This window comes from Erinaceus europaeus, chromosome 2 (genome assembly GCF_950295315.1).
Source record: "Erinaceus europaeus chromosome 2, mEriEur2.1, whole genome shotgun sequence".
Classification (NCBI taxonomy): domain Eukaryota; kingdom Metazoa; phylum Chordata; class Mammalia; order Eulipotyphla; family Erinaceidae; genus Erinaceus; species Erinaceus europaeus.
Window position 1 is genome coordinate 39,628,446 of NC_080163.1, and position 19,075 is coordinate 39,647,520.

General features: G+C 41.3%; 1 long non-coding RNA gene across 1 annotated transcript; it reads right to left on the minus strand.

The window, feature by feature from the left end:
* Positions 1–2,188: 2,188 nt before the first annotated feature.
* Positions 2,189–14,791, minus strand: LOC132536927 (uncharacterized). Its single transcript, XR_009548455.1, has 3 exons — positions 14,750–14,791; positions 6,330–6,432; positions 2,189–3,548 (listed from the first exon to the last, which is right to left on the minus strand). It is a non-coding gene; the product is annotated as an uncharacterized LOC132536927 (long non-coding RNA).
* Between the last annotated feature and the right edge of the window lie 4,284 nt (positions 14,792–19,075).

The window sequence follows — 19,075 nt, forward strand, 5'->3', positions numbered from 1 at the left end:
TCTCTCTCTCTCTCTCTCTCTTTGGATTAACCATTTTAAATGATCATGAACAATGATCTAATGAAAACCTTCCCATAGAAACGGAATTAGCCTTCCCCCTTGTGGATAACCAGGAAAGTACCTATTTCCCCATCTAAAAGCTATTTTTATAGGCAACTACAGGGTATATGAATTTTTCCCCCTCTCATTTAAAACTAATGGTAGATACAATTTATGTAAAGTTTGTAAATTATTATGTGTTAAAAAGTAAACTATTAGAAATATTAAAAAGTGATTGACTTTATGACTAATATTTAAAATAAAACAGAAAATAAGTACAAAGGATGGTATGAAGTAGATACATACAAACATAGTAAAGAGGTTTTAGATGTCTAATGTTTACATATTTTAGAAGTAAATACTTTCAATATTGGGGTCAAGTGATGGTGCAACTGGTTGAGTGTACATGTTACAATGTGCAAGGACCTGGGTTTGAGCCCCCAATTCCCACCTGCTGGGGGAAAGCTTTATGAGTGGTAAAGCAGTGTTGCAGGCATCTCTCTGTCTCTATACCTCTTTATCTGCCCTTCCCTCTTGATATCTGGCTATCTCTATCCAATTAATAAGTAAAGATTAAATATTTTTAAAGTAATTTTTAAAAATTACTGTTTGTTCCCTGTGCCAAGAATAATAGCAACCTCATCATATAAGTCAATATTCATGGTTCTGTCTAGTTACTATAAATGGAAAACTTTAAGATATACCAGGATGTTATGGACAAGGAACTTGAGGAGACACATGAGAGATAACAATAACAATAAAATCACTGTGATTTTGGGCTAGATAGTATGTTTTAGGCACTATTTTTACTCTTTATGACTGTTCTTTAATTTTCACTACAAATGTATATTAGACATATTTTATAACTAAGGAAATTGAGGCTCAAAGAGCATATTTTCCTCAAAATCACACAGTTGCTAAATAGCAGAGCTGAAATATAAAATCCCGATGCTTCCATGCACCCAGAGCACTCAAGGGAGACTCTCATTGGAGATGGGGAAAGCATCAAAGTGAATCTGGGCACTTGGGGAAGTAGGAGGCCAGATTTCTGCCTCAGGATATCATGGTCATTCTGTATAGCACATCTGAAACAGGGACTGGAGGTGGTCTGAGCTGAACTGTGTCTCCCAAAATCCATATTTTGAAGTCTAAACCACTATACCTCAAAATATAACTCTATTGAAAACAACATCTGTAAGAAAACACTTAAGGGGCCTGGGGTATGCATCAGGTTGAAGTGTAAAGTTTCCCAACAGTCATTGGGACCAACATAAACCAGAGCAAAGCAATGCTTTGCTTAAAAAATAAAGGCACTTCGAGACCGACCAGTCAACGTCCATGTTCAGCCAGGAAGCAATTACAGAAGCCAGACCTTCCACCTTCTGCAACCCAAAACGACCCTGGGTCCATGCTCCCAGAGGGATAGAGAATGGGAAAGCTATCAGGGGAGGGGAGGGGATATGGAGATTGGGTGGTGGGAATTGTGTGGAGTTGTACCCCTCCTACCCTATGGTTTTGTTAATTTATCCTTTCTTAAGTAAAAAATATATTTAAAAAATTAAAAAAACAATAAAGGCACTTGAGCATATGTTCACATGTATCCATAAATTAGGGCAAAATATATACCTGAAAGCAAAAGTACACAGTAGTCTCCAGTGAGTACCCCCCAACAATTCATCAGCACTATTCCAGCCTTTAGGTCCATGATTACTCAACATTTTGTTTGGCTTTGTATATTAACTCTCTTTTCAGCCACCAGGTTCCAGAGGCTAGCAGGATGCCTACCAGACTTCCCTGGACAGATGACCCCACCAATGTGTCCTGTAACTCCACTTCCCCAGAGGCCCAACCTTCTAGGGAAAGAGAGAGGCAGGCTGGGAGTATGGATCGACCTATCAATGCCCATGTTAAGCAGGGAAGCAATTACAGAAGCCAGACCTCCCACCTTCTGCATCCCACAATGACCTTGGGTTCATACTCCCAGAGGGATAAAAAGTAGGAAAGTTATCAGGGGAGGGGATGAGATACGGAGATCTGGTGATGGAAATTGTGTGGAGTTTTACTCCTCTTTTTCTATGGTTTTGTTAATGTCTCCTTTTTTAAATTGAAAAAAAAATTTCAAATGAAGAAAAAAATAAAGGCACTTAAAACAGGTAAGATGGCATTACTAGAGATGGTCTTAATCTAGCATGACTTGTTTCTTTGTAAGAGATAAAAACACACACAGAAGGAAGGTCATGTAGAAACACAGGGAGAAAATGAGCATCTCCTCTACATCTCTAAGAATTGGCCCCAGAAGAAACTAATAGTATCTATACCTTGACCTCAGATTCATAGCCTCCAGAGCTGTGATAAAATAAATTTTTAGGGAGTAAGACATAAGTAACTTATTACAGCACATAACTTGTTATGCCTGGAGCCATTGGGTTCGAGCCTTGGTACCACATGGGAACATTATAGATACCACCAGGGGAGCTGAATGGATGGTGAAGCAGTATTATCATGTCTTTCTTCTCCCTCTCAGAAAATGAAGAAAGAATTTTTAAAAATTTAAAGAAAAGGGGGCTGGTAAAATAGCTTACTTGAATAGTGCACTACTTTGGCATGTGCACCACCAGGGTCAAGTCTGGCCCCCACAGTATTGAAGGAAACTTTGGCACTGCAGTCTCTTTCCCTCTCTCTGCCACTCTACTTTCTCTGTCTCTATTTAAAAAAAAAAAAAAAAACCTTTAAAGAAAACAAATTTCTATAGTTCAAGCTGCCCAGTCCTTAGTTTCGCATTGTGACAGCCCTTGCAAACTAATACTGTCTGTAGTCCTATAGGCAGACTGCTTGGGGTGCAGGCCTCCCTGTAAAAGAAGCACAGAGGGGGACGTACAGGTCTGTTTAGGGGCATGAGGAATCCAGGAGTGGGGGAGAGGGAAGGAAGAGTGTGTCCTGATTTCCACAGTAGAAAAAGGCAGCTGGATTTTGAAATGCTAGAACAATAGAGCTTTGATTTGGTTTCACTAGCAAAAGGGAAATAGGACGGTTTTAGAACAAGAAAGTGATAGGGTTAATCCAGAAGTTTAAAATGTTCTGGCAGCTAGTTTAGTTGGTAGGTAATTGTGTGAAAGTCAAGACAAGCCAAAGGTATCTTTAGGGTCCAGATCAGACCTTCAGGGAATCAAAGTAAGAGAGGATAGGTCCAAAGAGGATCCCCTGTTGGAAGGATCACACAGAAGCCCTGCACAAAGGATTTAGGAGGTACCATTTGACAGGCACGGGCCATCAGGACCATAGTAAGGAGGCAAGTGAATATGGAACAGAGCAGGGACTCAGAGAAGAGTTGTAAAACCCTCAAATAATCCTGTACTATCATTTGACTAATATCTGTAAAACTGTATCTTTGATTTACTTGTGTTGAATAATAAGTAGACAGTTCTTTAAATTGAAGATTTTTCCCGTCTGTACTACAAACTTCTTACACGAATCAGAGGAGGGCATGAATGAACAGCTCATCTGGTGGTCTGGCAGAAGAAAAAAATTAAACACATCATCAGTCCTTTCAGGAAGACATAAAAGACATGAAAGGAGTGAGGTAACTTTTTATATCCTTAAAAAGCCACAGGAAGCTTGAATTGCTCCTGCAGGGAGATGGTTTAGAATAGAAATTTTATGGGCACTTCCCTTGAAAATAATAAACATGAGAAAATCTTGGAAGGAGAGGAGGGAAGGAGGGACCAGGGATATGAAAGAAGAGGACAATTTCTAGAGTTTAAGAGGAAGATTCCTACTCTAGATAGAACCTAAATGAGTGACTTGTGACCAAAGGCAGCCATTTCTTTTTTCAAATTGATTTAATAATGATTGACAAGACCATAGGATAATAGGGTACAATTCTCACCACCAGAGTTCTGAATCCCACTGGAAGCTTTCCTATTCTTTATCCCTCAGAGAGTATGGATCCATTATGGGGTGTAGAAGGTGGGAGGTCTGGCTTCTGTAATTGCTTCTCTGCTGGACATGGACTTTGACAAGTATGTCCATACTCCCAGCATGTCTCTATCTTTACCTAGTGGGGAAGGACTGTGGAGAGGTGGGGTTCCAGGACATATTGGTAAGGTTGTCTGTCCAGGGAAGCCAGGTTGACATCATGGTAGCATCTGCAACTTGGTGGCTGAAAAAAGCATTAAGATATAAATCAGAGCAAATTGTTAATAATCAGGAACCTAAAGGTAGGAATATAGCAGATGAGATCTGAGGTCTCCATTTTGGAAAAAGCTAGGAAGACTCTAAGAATATAGAATATGGTTTTGTATGTTAACTCTCTTTTCAGCCACCAGGTTCCAGATGCTAGCATGATGCCGACCAGACTTCCCTGAACAGACAACCCACCAATGTGTTCTGGAGTTCTGCTTCGCCAGAGCCTTTCCCCACTAGGAAAAGAGAAAGACAAGCTGGGAGTATGGATTGACCTGTCAACGCCCATGTTCATCTGGGAAGCAACTACAGAAGCCAGACCTTCTGCATCCCACAATGACCTTGGGTCCATCTCCCAGAGGGTTAAAGAATAGGAAAGCTATCAAGGGAGGAGATGAATACAGAGTTCTGATGGTGGAAATTGTGTGAAGTTGTACTCCTCTTATCCTATGGTTTAGTCAATGTTTCCTTTTTATAAATAAATAATAATAATAATAATAATAAAAGAATTATACCCGTTACCTCATGACTTTGTAAATATCCAGAAATAGAATTTCTCTGACTCATATGGTAATTATAGCCTTAATTTTGAAAGAACTCTCATACTATTCTGTTATTAGTGACTTAATATTTATTTACAAAACTATGAGATAACAGGGGTATAATTCCACACCATTCTTTTCACCAAAGTTCTATGTCCCTGTTTCCTCTATTGGAAACTGCAGTAGTTCTCCAAAGGTCATAAATATGGGTTGACTATTATTTCTATGACTGTCAATACTTACATATATTTGCCCATTTTTTCCCACGGTCCTGCCTTCTCTTCCTTTCTATGTCACACCTACACCTATTACTACTTCTTAATATCCTTCCTTTTCCTTCTTCTCTCTCTGGTCCTAATGGAATTGGAATTCAGAGCCCTCTGTTCATCTTCCCCTAACATTTCACCCCCTATGGGAGTATGTACCAATGTTCATTATGGGTTACAGAAGGTGGGAGTTCTGCCTTCTGTAATTGCTTCTCTGCTGAACATTATTTCTACTAATTTCCATAGTAGCTGCATCAATTTATATTCCTACCAACACTAGATAAGAGCTCCCTTTTTCCTATTTTCAGTATAGCCAATATAATAGAACAATCTAGATGCCCATAGATGGAAGATGGAATAAATACTATCTATATCTATATATGTACATTATGGGATACTACTCAGCTATATATTAAAACAGATGAAATCTTATCATTTGCAACAATATGATTGGACCTTGAAAAGATTTTGATAACAGAAATAAGTCAGATCAAGAAAGATCCATTCCACATGATTTCCCTGATTGGTAGAATATGGAGCAATAACCCACATGAACAAAGTGAAACAAAAATCTATTCTTAAGGTTCTGATAACAGAATGCTGGTTGCCAGGGGGAAGAAGAGTGGTCAGTTGTGTGGTGGCAGGTAGATACTCATCTTCTGATAGAGCTCATAATGCAGCGTGCAGATGTTGAAATATAAAACTTTACACCTAAAACAAATGTATGTTTCTCTTGAGAGTAGTTTCCAGGTAATAAATGTGTCACTTCTGACAGGAAGAGGAAAACATAAAGGGTCATTTTGACCACCAGAGGCACAAATGTACTGGAGGTTTTTCTTTTCGTAATCAAGAAAACCCACATTTGACAGTTGAAATATGTTAAGCTTTGTGGCTGAGCTCCAGTGTTTGAGTCTGTCTTCTCACTGTGACTGGACTGGGTTCCTTGGTCTGTAAGGCCATTGCAATAGGTGCATATCCTCATATGGACTTCCCCACCTTGGACCTTGGCCATGCTTTGTTTTCTCACTATCTTTGCATGGATATGTGTCCCTCAGGTATATTTCCCAGATAGCCAGGTCCTTTTGCCAACTAGAGACAGTCTTCCCAGACCTTTCAAGCCTTTTTGAATCTCTGTGGCCTTTGCCTTTACCCTAAAATTACACAAATGAAATCATATAAGAGCTCAAGTGACCTCCATCTCCTTCTTGAGCATGGATCTCTACCTTCACAATGCAGGCCGCGGTGTTCCACTTGCGTATCCCTTTCCCCTGTATTAAAAGTGTCTGATTTCAGAGCTCACCTCATTTGTTCCCTTTCTCTGATGGATCATTTCCTGTGTTTTTCTGGTTTTCACAGTCTCAAAATAGTAACCTCCTGTTTTATCCCATTTTTCTCGCTGCTCACTGTGGGGAGACAAATCAGTTACCAGTTACCAGTTACTTCCACATGACGGAGGCAGAGAACTCTATAATCAATTTGTAATGACATTTATCGGAATGTTTACTCTATGCCAGGAGCCTTGGTAATTTTTCACCGATTATTTTATGTCCTTTCAATAATCCTATCAGGGAGGTACCAGAATTATCCTATGTAAAGATGAGGAAATGAGGTTTAAGGAGGTTAAGAATTTATTGAGGGTCAGTGAAATAGCTCACTTGTATAGTGTGCTGCTTTTCTATGTGATCAACCCAGGTTCAAGCCTGACCCCTACTGCATAAAGGAAGTTTCACTGCCATAGTCTGTTTATTCTGTCTCTTACTATCTCTCTGCTTCTCTGTGTCTATATATAATTTTTTATTGAGCAATAAATAGCCAGTAGTAAGTGAAAGAGCTGGGAATCAAATTTTGGCACTTTGATACTGAAATCAGAGTATTCATTTTTGTATTAAAAATGATTTTGCTGACACACAGGTGAACTGTTTTCATTTTTTATGAGTGAATTAATATTGATTTACAAAAGTATAAGATAATGGAGGTATATTTAAAAAAAAATATAACAGGGATATGATTCTGTTGTGACGCAGTATACCGGCCTGCTATAGGAAGTTGGACATAACCACATAGCTGAAGTCAGCCTGGCTACAGAGCATACAACAATCTGTGCAAATGCACAGGGATTGTGGGTAGATCAAACAGATTTAAGCACAGACAGCCACAAGTCTAGTCCTTTTGGCCCCTGTTTCCTCTGCTGCTAAGACTGATCCCAGCTAAGGATGCTCAAGGTGCCCGCCATGGCTGCCTCTCCTGGGAACTGAACACGTGTGACTCAACTATGAGTCATATGAGTAATATATACCTTTGCTGATAATTATTTTATCTCATGGGACTGAAATTTTGGTAACTAATTTATGAGTTTATGAGACTAGCTTATTTACCCCTGCCTATAATTGCTTATGTTGCAATTTCAAAATATTATTTTAAAATATAATTGTCTTGGGGTATAGTTCTAACCCCCCCCCCACAAACATGTGCCTGAATACCTCACCTACCATGAAAATGCCACCTCCCTCTATAGGAAGTAAGTATAGATTGTTTAGATTGTTGCTTTTTTTTTTAAACAAAGGTACCAAGGTATTTAATAGAGAAAGAAAAATGTTTTAAACTAATGGCATATATCCAAATGGAAAGACAGGTCTTGACTCATCACTTCAAATTACATAGACTAACTCAAGTTAGCAATATCTCTCTCTCTGTTGATATATATATATATATATATATATATATATATATATTAAAACTGTTGAAATTCTAGAAGGTGTAGATAGTACAATGGTTATGCAAAGAGACAGTCATGCCTGAGGCTCCAAAGTCCCCAGTTCATCCCTTGCATCATTATAAACCAGAGCTGTGCAGTGCTCTAGCTAAAAAAAAAAAAACATGAGGGAATATTTTCATACTCTTCAAGTTGGCAAATATTTCTTAAAGGGGATAATGAAAGCACAAATGAAGAAAAGGAAGAGGAGGAACCTCAACAGCAACTTCATCAGAATGAACAACTTCTGCATCTTGGGAAGATACTATTAAGGGAATAAGCACAACTTATAAAATATATTCACATATATATATATATATGTATATATATATATATATTTCTGACAAAGGGCTTATACCCAGCACATATAGACTTCTTCTAACATAACAGGACAGCAGCCCTATAAAATCAAATGGAAGGTTATTTTAGTACCAGCAAGTTAGCATAATCTCACTGTGGTCCATTCTTCCCATTAATTATAACAATAACAAAAAATAAACAGAACCAACTATCAGAGAACTCTGAAAAAGAAACAGATTGTGGAGAAGAGCCACAACTGGGACTGAGGGGTAAAATGACAGATAATGTGCAGAAAATTCAGGGGGCAAGACAACTATGAAAGCCATATCTTAAATATTTGTATTTAAATTAAAGAACATAAGTCTATTATCTGAATTATGCATGAGTAAGGCAGAGTCAACTAAAAGATTTGAGACCAAAGCTGAGATTTAACCCAAGTCCACACACAGAATTCTAACCTAGCCTCTAAATAATATATGCTTGGGGGTAAAACCAAGACAATACAATAAAGGTGTAGAGATTCAAACCACTGCAGAAAATGAGGCATAACTTAAAGCATGAACCTAACAAAGCCAATATCCTGCTAAAGTTATAACATCATTTTCCCCCAGAAGATTATATGCAGGGAAATTCGAATATACCCAAAATATAAATCCCTAGGGAAATGTGGCCAATTCCCAAGTGACAACAAAGGAGATACCAACCCCAAGGTGATCTGTGTATTGAAATTATCATACAAAGACTTCAAAGAAGCTATTATAAAATGATCTGTCAGGTCAAGAAAAGCACATTTGGAATAATTCAAAGGATGAATTTCTGAGCATATAAATAACAAGTTTAAAAAGATCCAGATGGAATTGTTAGCACTGAAACATACAGAATCTAAATTTTAAAAATTCTTTGTATCATTCCAATACTGTACTAGTGATAATGGACAAAAAGAAGCCTATAAAGTTCATCTGCACTATTCCATCCTTTATGTCCATGATTGTTCAACAAGTTCTTTGGCTTTGTATGTTAACTCTCTTTTCAGCCACCAGGTTCCAGATACTATCATGATGCCAACCAGACTTCCCTGGCCAGACAACCCCACCAATGTGCCTTGGAGCTCTGCTTCCCCAGAGCCCTTCCCTACTAGGGAAAGAGAGAGACAGGCTGTATTGGTACTCTTCTAGTTCTGCTTCTGGGATCCCTTCTGTTACATTGCTTGATGTTGTGGTCTATTTACATGATCATTCTGTTACATTGGTTTGGTCTAACTCCCCTGTCTCTGGGAGATTGTGGTTTAGTCTTTGCCTTTTCATGCTTCTCCCTTCTCCCTGCCCCCTATCATATATAATTCCTGGGTTCTGGACACTGGGGCCGGAGGAGAGAGATGGAGGAGCACATTGTGTGGTGATTAGGTGGTTGGACTGTTTGCATGATGATGAATAAAGATTAAACTGCGTTCTCAGCTCAGCCATGAGTTTCTGGTCGTCTGTTACCTGCCCGTGAAGCCAGCCCAGCGAAAATGACAAGGCTGGGAGTATGGATTGACCTGTCAATGCCCATGTTCAGTGGGGAAGCAATTACAGAAGCCAGACCTTCCACCTTCTGCATCCCACAATGACCTTGGGTATATACTCCCAGAGGGTTAAAGAATAGGAAAGCTATCAGGGGAGGGGATGGGATACAGAGTTCTGATGGTGGGAATTGTGTGAAGTTGTACCCCTCTTATCCTATGGTTTAGTCAATATTTCCTTTATATAAACAAAAAATTAAAAAAAATTAGTTAATAACAAATATACAGCCTGAATATAAGGAAAATAGAAAAAAAAATTAGCAAAGTGACCAAGCACCTATGAGATTATATATATGTTAACATAAATGTTATTGATATTCTATTAGGAGAGAACAGACTGACAAAAAAATAATTTAAAATAAAGGCCTAAAAGTTCCCAAATTTGGTGCAAGATGTAAGTTGACATACTCAGTAGACTCTACAGAACCACAAAAGGTCAATGAAAACCGTGTATAAACACATCACAAATAATTAAACATCAAGAATAATGAAAACTATCTTCAAAGCAGCCAGAGAGAAACAACACATAAAGTACAGCAGAATGTTCATGCTACATTCATGAACTGAAGTGCTTTTATTTATTTATTTATTTATTTATTTATTTATTTATTTATTTGCCAGAGTACTACTCGGCTCTGGTTTATGGTGGTGTGGGGGATTGAACCTAGGACCTTGGAGCCTCAGGCTTGAGTCTCTTCCCATAACCATTATGCTATCTAGCTCCCGCTCTGCAATAAAAAGGACACCAAACCCTAACAAAGGGACTTTTCAAAGTTAACCCAATCAACAAATAATGCGATGATAACAATAACCATCCATTGTCTTCTTGAACCCTAAGACAACAGGAACCTCACATTTCCACTATAGAGCCTGTATTTCCCCCAGTCCTGGAACCTTAGGGTAGGGCCTAAATTCCTGCATGCTTCTCTCAATCCAAATCAAATAATATTGCATCTGCAGATCACAACCTAATCAACGCAACAAGTGCCACCACAACATGCTTCACTTCAGACTGTGACCAGAGACTTCAGGTGTGGAATGACAATCCTTCAGCTTCATCACTCGGGTGAGACCTTTCCTTTCATAGTATTCTCTAATTCCATTCCAGGTGGTCCACTCCCCAATAAAGTCCCAAACCTAGATATAGTCCAGGTCCCCTGAGATAGAGCATAGGTTCACCCGTGCCCATAAACTAGGGGGAAAATATATACCTGAAAGCAAAAGTATACAAGAGCATGCAGGGAATCCCCCAACACCTCATCTGCACTATTACAGTCTTTAGGTCCATGATTGTTCAACAATTTGTTTGGCTTTGTATGTTAACTCTCTTTTCAGCCACCAGGTTCCAGATGCTGACCAGACTTCCCTGGACAGAGGACCCCATCAATGTATACTGGAGCTCCACTTCCCCAGAGCCCCACCCTACTAGGGAAAGAGAGTGGCAGACTGGGAGTATGGATCAACCAGTCAACGCCCATGTTCAGCAAGGAAGCAATTACAGAAGCCAGACCTTCCACCCTCTGCAACCCACAACGACCCTGGATCCATACTCCCAGAGAGATAGAGAATGGGAAGGCTATCAGGGGAGGGGGTGGGATATGGAGATCGGGTTATGGGAATTGTGCAGAACTGTACCCCTCTTATTCTATGGTTTTGTTAATGTCTCCTTTCTTAAATAAAATAAATAAATAAATAAATAAGGAGGTAACTACTGATACACCCAGAGAATCTCAAAAACATGATGTTGTATAAGAAAACTCAACTAAAAGCACACAATGTGTGAGTCCATTTATATAAAATTCCAGAAATTGTCAAGAGTCTATAGTTACAGACAGCTATATGATTGTCTGGGCATAAGGAATGGAGGGGATTTCAAATACTAAATGTTCATGAGGACATTTTGGGAGTTGATGGAAATGTTCAATAGTCTGATTTTGGCTATATTTTCTCAGGAGTGTACATATGTGAAAAGATTAAAGTTTCATACTTTAAATTTGTGAAGGTTTTTTTGTACTTTATAACAGTAAAATATTTTAATTAATCACAACATTTTGACCCTTATTAAAGACACATTAATAATTTATGCATAAAAGATAAGCAACTGGCACCCTTGGATAGGGCTCACTTTCCCGTATGCTTCTCCCAATCCATACCAAATAATATTGCATCCGCCGATCACAACCTAACCAAAGCAACGATTGCCATCTCAACATGCTTCACCTCAGTGTGTATCCAGAGACTTCACGTGTGGAATGACAACCCTTCAGCTTCATTACTCGGGTGAGACCTTTCCTTTTATAGTACACTCTAATTTCATCTCAGGTAGTTCACTTTCTAACAAAGTCCCATAACCTAGACATACACCAGTTTCTGTGAGAGAGAGCGTATGTGCACACGTATCCATAAACTACTGCAAAATATATACCTGAAAGCAGGATTACACTAGAGTTTGCAGTGAGTACCTCCCTAACACTTCCTCTCCACTATTCCAATCTTGGGATCCATGATTGCTCAACAAATTGTTTGGCTTTGTATGTTAACTCTCTTTTCAATCACCAGGTTCCAGATGCCACCAGGATGCTGGCTAGGCTTCCCTGGATTGAAGACCCCACCAATGTGTCCTGGAGCTCAGCTTCCCCAGAGACACACCTTACTAGGGAAAGAGAGAGGCAGACTGGGAGTATGGACCGACCAGTCAACGCCCATGTTCAGCGGGGAAGCAATTACAGAAGCCAGACCCTCTACCTTCTGCAACCCTCAACGACCCTGGGTCCATGCTCCCAGAGGGCTAGAGAATGGGAAGGCTATCATGGGAGAGGGTGGGTTATGGGGATTGGGTGGTGGGAATTGTGTGGAGTTGTACCCCTCCTACCTTATGCTTTTGTTCACTAATCCTTTCTTAAATTAAAAATTTAAATAAATAAAAAAAAAAGATAAGCAACATCTTCGGTCACTAATGAAAATAGTAGCATATCACTGCAAACCCATCTGGATGGCAAAAATTAATGGCATAATTCATAATTTTAACAGCTGAGTAGTATTCCATTGTGATTATATACTATAACTTTCTTAGCCAATGATCTGTCATTGGACACTTGGTTACTTCCAAGTATAGGCTCTTATGTATTGTACTGTTATGGACACAGGTATGCATAGCTCTCTTCAAATGGGTATATTTATATTCCTAGTAGAGCAACTACCAGGTCCTAGGTTAGTTCCATTTCTAGAATTGAGAATTCTAAAAAAAAAAAAAAGTGATAGAAGAATGTGAGGCAACTATAACTTTCATTCACTGCTGTTAGAAATGATGAAAAAGCAAAGAACAACACTTAGGAAACAATTTGTGACTTTCTTACTTAGTTAAATGTATACTACCACGTAGGCAGGCAATTCCGATCCAAGAGAAATGAACATTATTCCCACACAAACTCTTAAAAGTAACTGTTCATAGTAGCTTCACCTATAATGGAAACAAGTGAAAAGTCTATACACATAAGTGAAAAAGCACATTGTGTTAGGCCATATACTGCTTATCAATAAAGAGTATATAATGCTGAGTTAAAGAAGGTACACACAATACAAATAATGTGATTCCACTTAATCTAGAACAGGTACAATAAGTCTGGTGCATCAAGAAGCAGATCATTATTTGCTTGGGACTGAGAAGCAGCTACCTGAAAAGAGGCATTTCTGCATATTAATTTTGGGATTGTGGAGTGGGTAAATTTGTGAATGGTCAACTATGTAATGTGTATAAATTATATCCACGTCTTTTTAAAGAATTATTCACTGAGTGATAGATAAAGTAAATAAACCAAAGCATCATTCCCATACATGCAGTGCTGAAGATTGAACTCAGAACCTCTTGGATGTAGGTCGTGTATTCTACCACTGAGTCACCACCTCCTTGGTCACTAAAGTTGACTTAAGTTGGTGAAATAAAATTATGATAAAAATAAAGAGACCAACAATATGGTGTTGATGCCAAGAAAGATAGAGGGAGAAATTCTGGCTGCTGCTAAGAATTAGGATGCAGTTATTTTAGTATTTCACATCTGGTTGAGAAATAAATTATTCATAAGTGATGTTGGGTCAATAGAAATAAAAAATATATGTAATTAGAACCTTCTCTATTACTACCTGTAAAACTAAGTTTCACATTAATTAAAGAATTGTCTAATTTTAAAAGGAAAAGCAAGTTTCTGTGATGGTAGGAATTGGGTTCCATGGTAGAAAGATGGGGAGAACCCTGCCTGAACTTGGGAACCTGGTAGGGCCACAGTTTCCTTGGAATCCAGCACATGGGACTCTGAGGTTCTGGTGTTTCCCAGACCTTGTAGCTTGACATGTACTTGGGCTGTCCAGTCTCAATTTCTAAGGCAAAAGACTAACTCAAGATTCCCTTTTCTCCAGGATGACTCACTTTCCTGCCCATGAGATACAGCTCTACTCTAGGGTTTATAAAACTGCATAGCAGATGGTAATGCTCACTGTGGTAGTTGACACTTGGGGGCTGACAATACAATTGTTGTCTCTTTCCTTCAAGTAAGGAGTACAAGATCTGGAAGAGGAACTGAGGATGATGTCTCTTCAGAGAGAAATTGGGTATTCTGCATAGTCTTCCATGATTACCTCATTGTGTGCTCATGAGCAACTGGGAAAGTTCTAGAGGACAGGTGGCCAAATTCAGTTGTGAGAGTAGAGATTCAAGTCTGAGCTACTGTCAGAGGAGACTGAAGTACCCCAGACGTGGGATAGAAAATGTTCAGACAGGTCTGAGCAATGGAATGGATCCTTGGAACTCCTCACATTCTACAGGAGGAGGTGGAGGGACTCTAATAAGAGTCTCTGAGCACAAGTCCTTGAGCAGGATGCATTGGATCAACCTAGTGGTGCATCCCGTGAGTACCCATTTATTGGGGAAACTGACGATCCTTCCTAGCCAACTGAATCCACATGGACCTCAGTCACTTTCAAAGCCAACAACAAGCAGACATCAGGCTCAACCTGACGCTGTTGACTGGCTACGGAAGAAGGGCAAATGCTAGAAGAAGAAGAAGTCCTTGAGCAAGCTGTGGAGAATTGATTTGATTTCCTAAATGCCTACCTTCCCTTTGTTTCTCCTCATCCTGAAGTCCCTTGGGAGACATCTGAATTAAGCTGAATTAAGAGGCAGGTGATGATCACCTTGGGCAGGAGTGCCCATGGTAACAGTGTCATCTGTTGTTTCCTGGCACAGGTCTTGTGACTTCATAGTAGAATCTTTTCTCTCTGGCAGAGTATTAGCAGGAGGAAGCGAGGACAGGAGGAAAGAATCAGTCAGAGGAGGTCTCTTCTTTTCAGCCAGGGTTTGAGGATCAGGCTTAATCATGGCATGACCTGGGTTATTGTTGACTTCAGAATGGACACCAGAGGCAGTTTCTTTAGGGGTGTGTATGTGTGCCAGTTTGCCAAACCCATCTGGAAAGCTGGTGGAGACACATATGGGCTCCTTCATTACAGGACTCAGCAGTAAAGCAGAGCTGGAGTCCAGGCAGGAAAAACAGGGAGATGGCTTTGGGACAGGACCACCAAATGGCAAGAAGGGTAACACGGTAAGAGAGTCCAGTCTCTGGAGAAGACACAGTCAGTTCTCTCTGTGAGCTGCTCACCAGAGTTGCCTGTAGAGCCATAAAGCCTTGTGCTGAATCCCTTCATCCACTTAGCTTGTGTGAGAGTGTCCCAGGACTACTGGAACAAATCACTACAAAGTGGGAGGATTTATTCTCGCATAGTTCTGGAGGCTGGAAGACTCCACAAGCATATACCCCCTGCATTCCACCATGATTCTAGTGTGGTCCTGATGGACAAAGGTGGAGAGGGAGCTGGTTTTCACTAGCAGGTTCTCTGAACCTCTAGGTTCATTCTGGACCCAGGCAGCAATTCCTCACTCTCCTCCCCCTCTATCTAAGATATGATCTCTCATTTCTGTGGAGACTGAGTCTGGCAAGGGTATTTTTCCTTACCAAGCCCAACTCAATATTATTTTTTAAAGATTTTAAAAATTTTCTCTTCATTATTATTATCATCATATTATTTATTTATTCGATGCCAGAAATTGAGAGGAAGGGGGAGATAGAGGAGAGAGGCAGAAAGACACCTTCAACCCAGCTTCACCTCTTGTGAAGCTTCCCCCTGCACGTGGGAACTGGGGGATTGAACCTGAGTCCTTGCACACTATAACATGTGTGCTCAACCGGGTGCTCCATCACCCATCCCTCCAATTCAATATTCTTTTTTTCATTTCCTTCTCCCTTCCCTTCCACTTTCCTTTTTCTTTCTTCTCATACTTGATATACCATATGCCAATACTGTTCTGGACCCTGAAAAAACAAATACATATACCTTGCCTTGGTGGAATTTATTACAAGTGAGGTGAAAGATAAATCAAGTTGCCATGCAGCTCAGAGTTTATGATAGAAGAATGAATGTCAGAGGTGGGATCAATACCAGAATGATACAGGTTAACCAGGGTAGAAATAGAAGAGATCTTGAGTCAAGACTGACCATGAAGTTGTCAGGCAGGAAAAAGTAGAGGGAAGACAACCCAAGCAGCATTAGCAGGTGAAAAGACCCTGTGGCAGGAGGTCAGTGAGTGGAGGCAATATGAAACAGGTCGAAAGCCAGCAGATCCAACGAGTTATTTGTTGAGAAGGTATCAGTTACGTGCTTTATGTGAGCCAGGAGCATCAGGCAGACAAGACCACTCCCCCTCCCATATTGCCACCCATACCTGCCTTCCTCACACACCAGCAGGCAGACCACAGACCATGAATAATGGTTTGAAAAAGTGAAGGGTGAGGGCCCAGGCAGTGGTGCACCAGGTTAAGTGCACATAGTACAAAGCACAAAGACCAGCGTTAAGAATCCCAGTTCGAGACCCCTGCTCCTCACCTGCGGGGGTGGGGGGAGGGGTCACTTCACAAGTGGTGAAGCTGGTCTTCAGGTATCTGTCTTTCTCTCCTCCCCCTATCTGCCCCGCCCCTCTCAGTTTCACTCTGTCCTATCCAATAAAATGTAAAAAAAAAAAAAAAATGACCATCAGGAGCAATGAATTTGTAGTGCAGGCACTAAGCCCCAGGGATAACCCTGGAGGCAAAAAAAAAAAAAAAAAAGTGAAGTGTGAGGAGCTCAGAGTCACCTGGGAGAGGTGGAGGCTGAGATGGCTCCTCTCAGCTGAAAATGGAAAAGCAGCCTGGGCATAGACACTAAAGCAGAACTGAGAGAATCAAGGGCTGGCAGGGCCAGGTGCCTGGCAGATTGCAAGCAAGCTAATCAGGGCTGGGAGTTTATCAGAGTAGAACCACACTCAGGTTTGCACTTTGGAAAGGTTCTCTGCCCTCCAGTGTTGGCAAGAATTGAGGAGGGAGTTGGAGTGGCTGCAGAGTTGGGGTACAGTAACAGACACATCTTCTCTTCCCAGATATCCCAAGAGAGCTTGGAAGTTGAGCCTAGGGTCTCACTCTCTCAGAGTCTCCAGAAGGAGAATGACATGGGGATCCTGTCCAGACAACTACAAGCCCCCAGTTCAGAGGACAGGGAATCATTCAGCAGCCTTGATGTCTCCCATGGGTCCCTGATAGCCCTGGAATACCTGCCCTTCTTCCGTACCCATGGTCCACTCTTGGCTGAGGAGTTAGCCCTGCAGCCTGGGGTTTGCAGGAACCTACCAGGAGACCCAGGTGTCAGAGAGGAACTGTTGCCAGAGGACTCAGAACTGCCCAGTGGCTTCCTCCCTTACTACCGCTCCAAGGAAGAGCATTTCCCCAGCCTGGCCCTCCTCGACAGGTCATGCAGGAGCTTCCACAACTTGCCCACCAAGAAGGCGGTGCCAGCTGGCTGTTTGTGCAGGATGGCGGGCAGCTGCAGGTGCTCTGTGAGTTGGGGAGCTGGTGGAAGGGTAAGGGGGAACATCACTAGGAATCCAGACAGCTTTCAGATATAATTCTTCAAGCTCCAACCCCCAGACCTCACTAGACCTGATACCCCTACAAGATCTGTGGGGTCTCCTGGAGTTGACTTCCTTGCTCACTTCCAGCTCAGCCACTTGTTAGGACAGTGACCTGGACAATGTGTTTACACTACCATGAACATCAGAGTCTCAATTTATCTGTAATAGAGCACTAGCAGCGACTTTTAGAACCTGATGTGATTAATATACATGGCCAAACCTGTGTCCCTCTCAAAAAACATTTGTTAAGTCCTCCTGACTTGCCAGACATGCACACAAATCCTTCCCTTGTCTCATCTAATTTGTCTCCCATAATAATCCCATGATATAGGTATTATAGTTATTTCCATGTTATGGCTGAGGGAAAAAAGTCTCAGAGAAGTTAAATAATTTTGCCAAGGATACATCCCTAGTAACAACACACCTTGGCTGTGACCCCAAGCCTCTGCCCTAGAATGATACAAAGCTGGGCACCCCTCCAGAACCACAGAAATGTAGGAGACAGAATAAGGGAGTAGGTGGGTTCTCGTTCCAGGTATACCATTTCAGCTGGGGCTCTGGAGGTTGAGTGACACAGCTTGGGTGCTTCCTGGTTGTTGGACAGCACAGCCCTTTATTCTTCCCTATCATCACTGTGCCTACAGGCCAGTCCTTGGTGTTGGGACCCCAACCTTGAACTCAGCATGGCTGACTATCTTGTCTCCCTCTGACCCAGGCTGCCACAGGCCTGGACCACATCTCTGGGTCCTCACACTCATTGACCTGCTGCACTATCCTGCTGGTCTCAGAGGAGTATTCCCATGACAGTGACCCAGATGTCACTCTCTCCAGTGATGCCATCTTCAAGGATGACACCATTTATGCCTCAGGATTTGTGCCTTATTACAGAACCCCCGAAGAGAGACTGTGCACTAGCCCTGGGCCTCCTGTGTATGCATCAGAGGGTCATAAGTCTACAGGGCAGTTGCACCGACTTCAAACAGAGAGAGAAAAGGAGCTGGTGGCAAGAGGAGCCAGCAGAGATCAGGTCCCCAGCATCCACTGATCTGCAAGGGAGTTAAAGTGGCTGAGGCGAGGCTCTTAGGGCTCACTTAGCCCTCGGGTCAGCACTGACCTGGATCACAATCCTTGACCTCTATCCTCCTGTCTCAGTATACAGAACTGTCAGGAGAAACCCAACTCTGAGAAAGCTTTCCTCTCCTCTCAGAAGCAAAGAGCTGAATATGCAAGAAAACCTTAACCCAATAGCATGTGGTTCCACCTGGTGTTCAGCTCAGCTGGCCTGGAGCAACAGAAAGAAGTTCAGCTTGTGCTTTGTATACAGACATATGCCCCAGGAAGTGCTCCTGCATGCAACCCCAGTCTGTACCCACCTGCTTTTCCTGGCTGGAAAGACTGCCTCATAAGAATGGAGAGCAGCAGCCCACCCAAAGTGGCTTCACA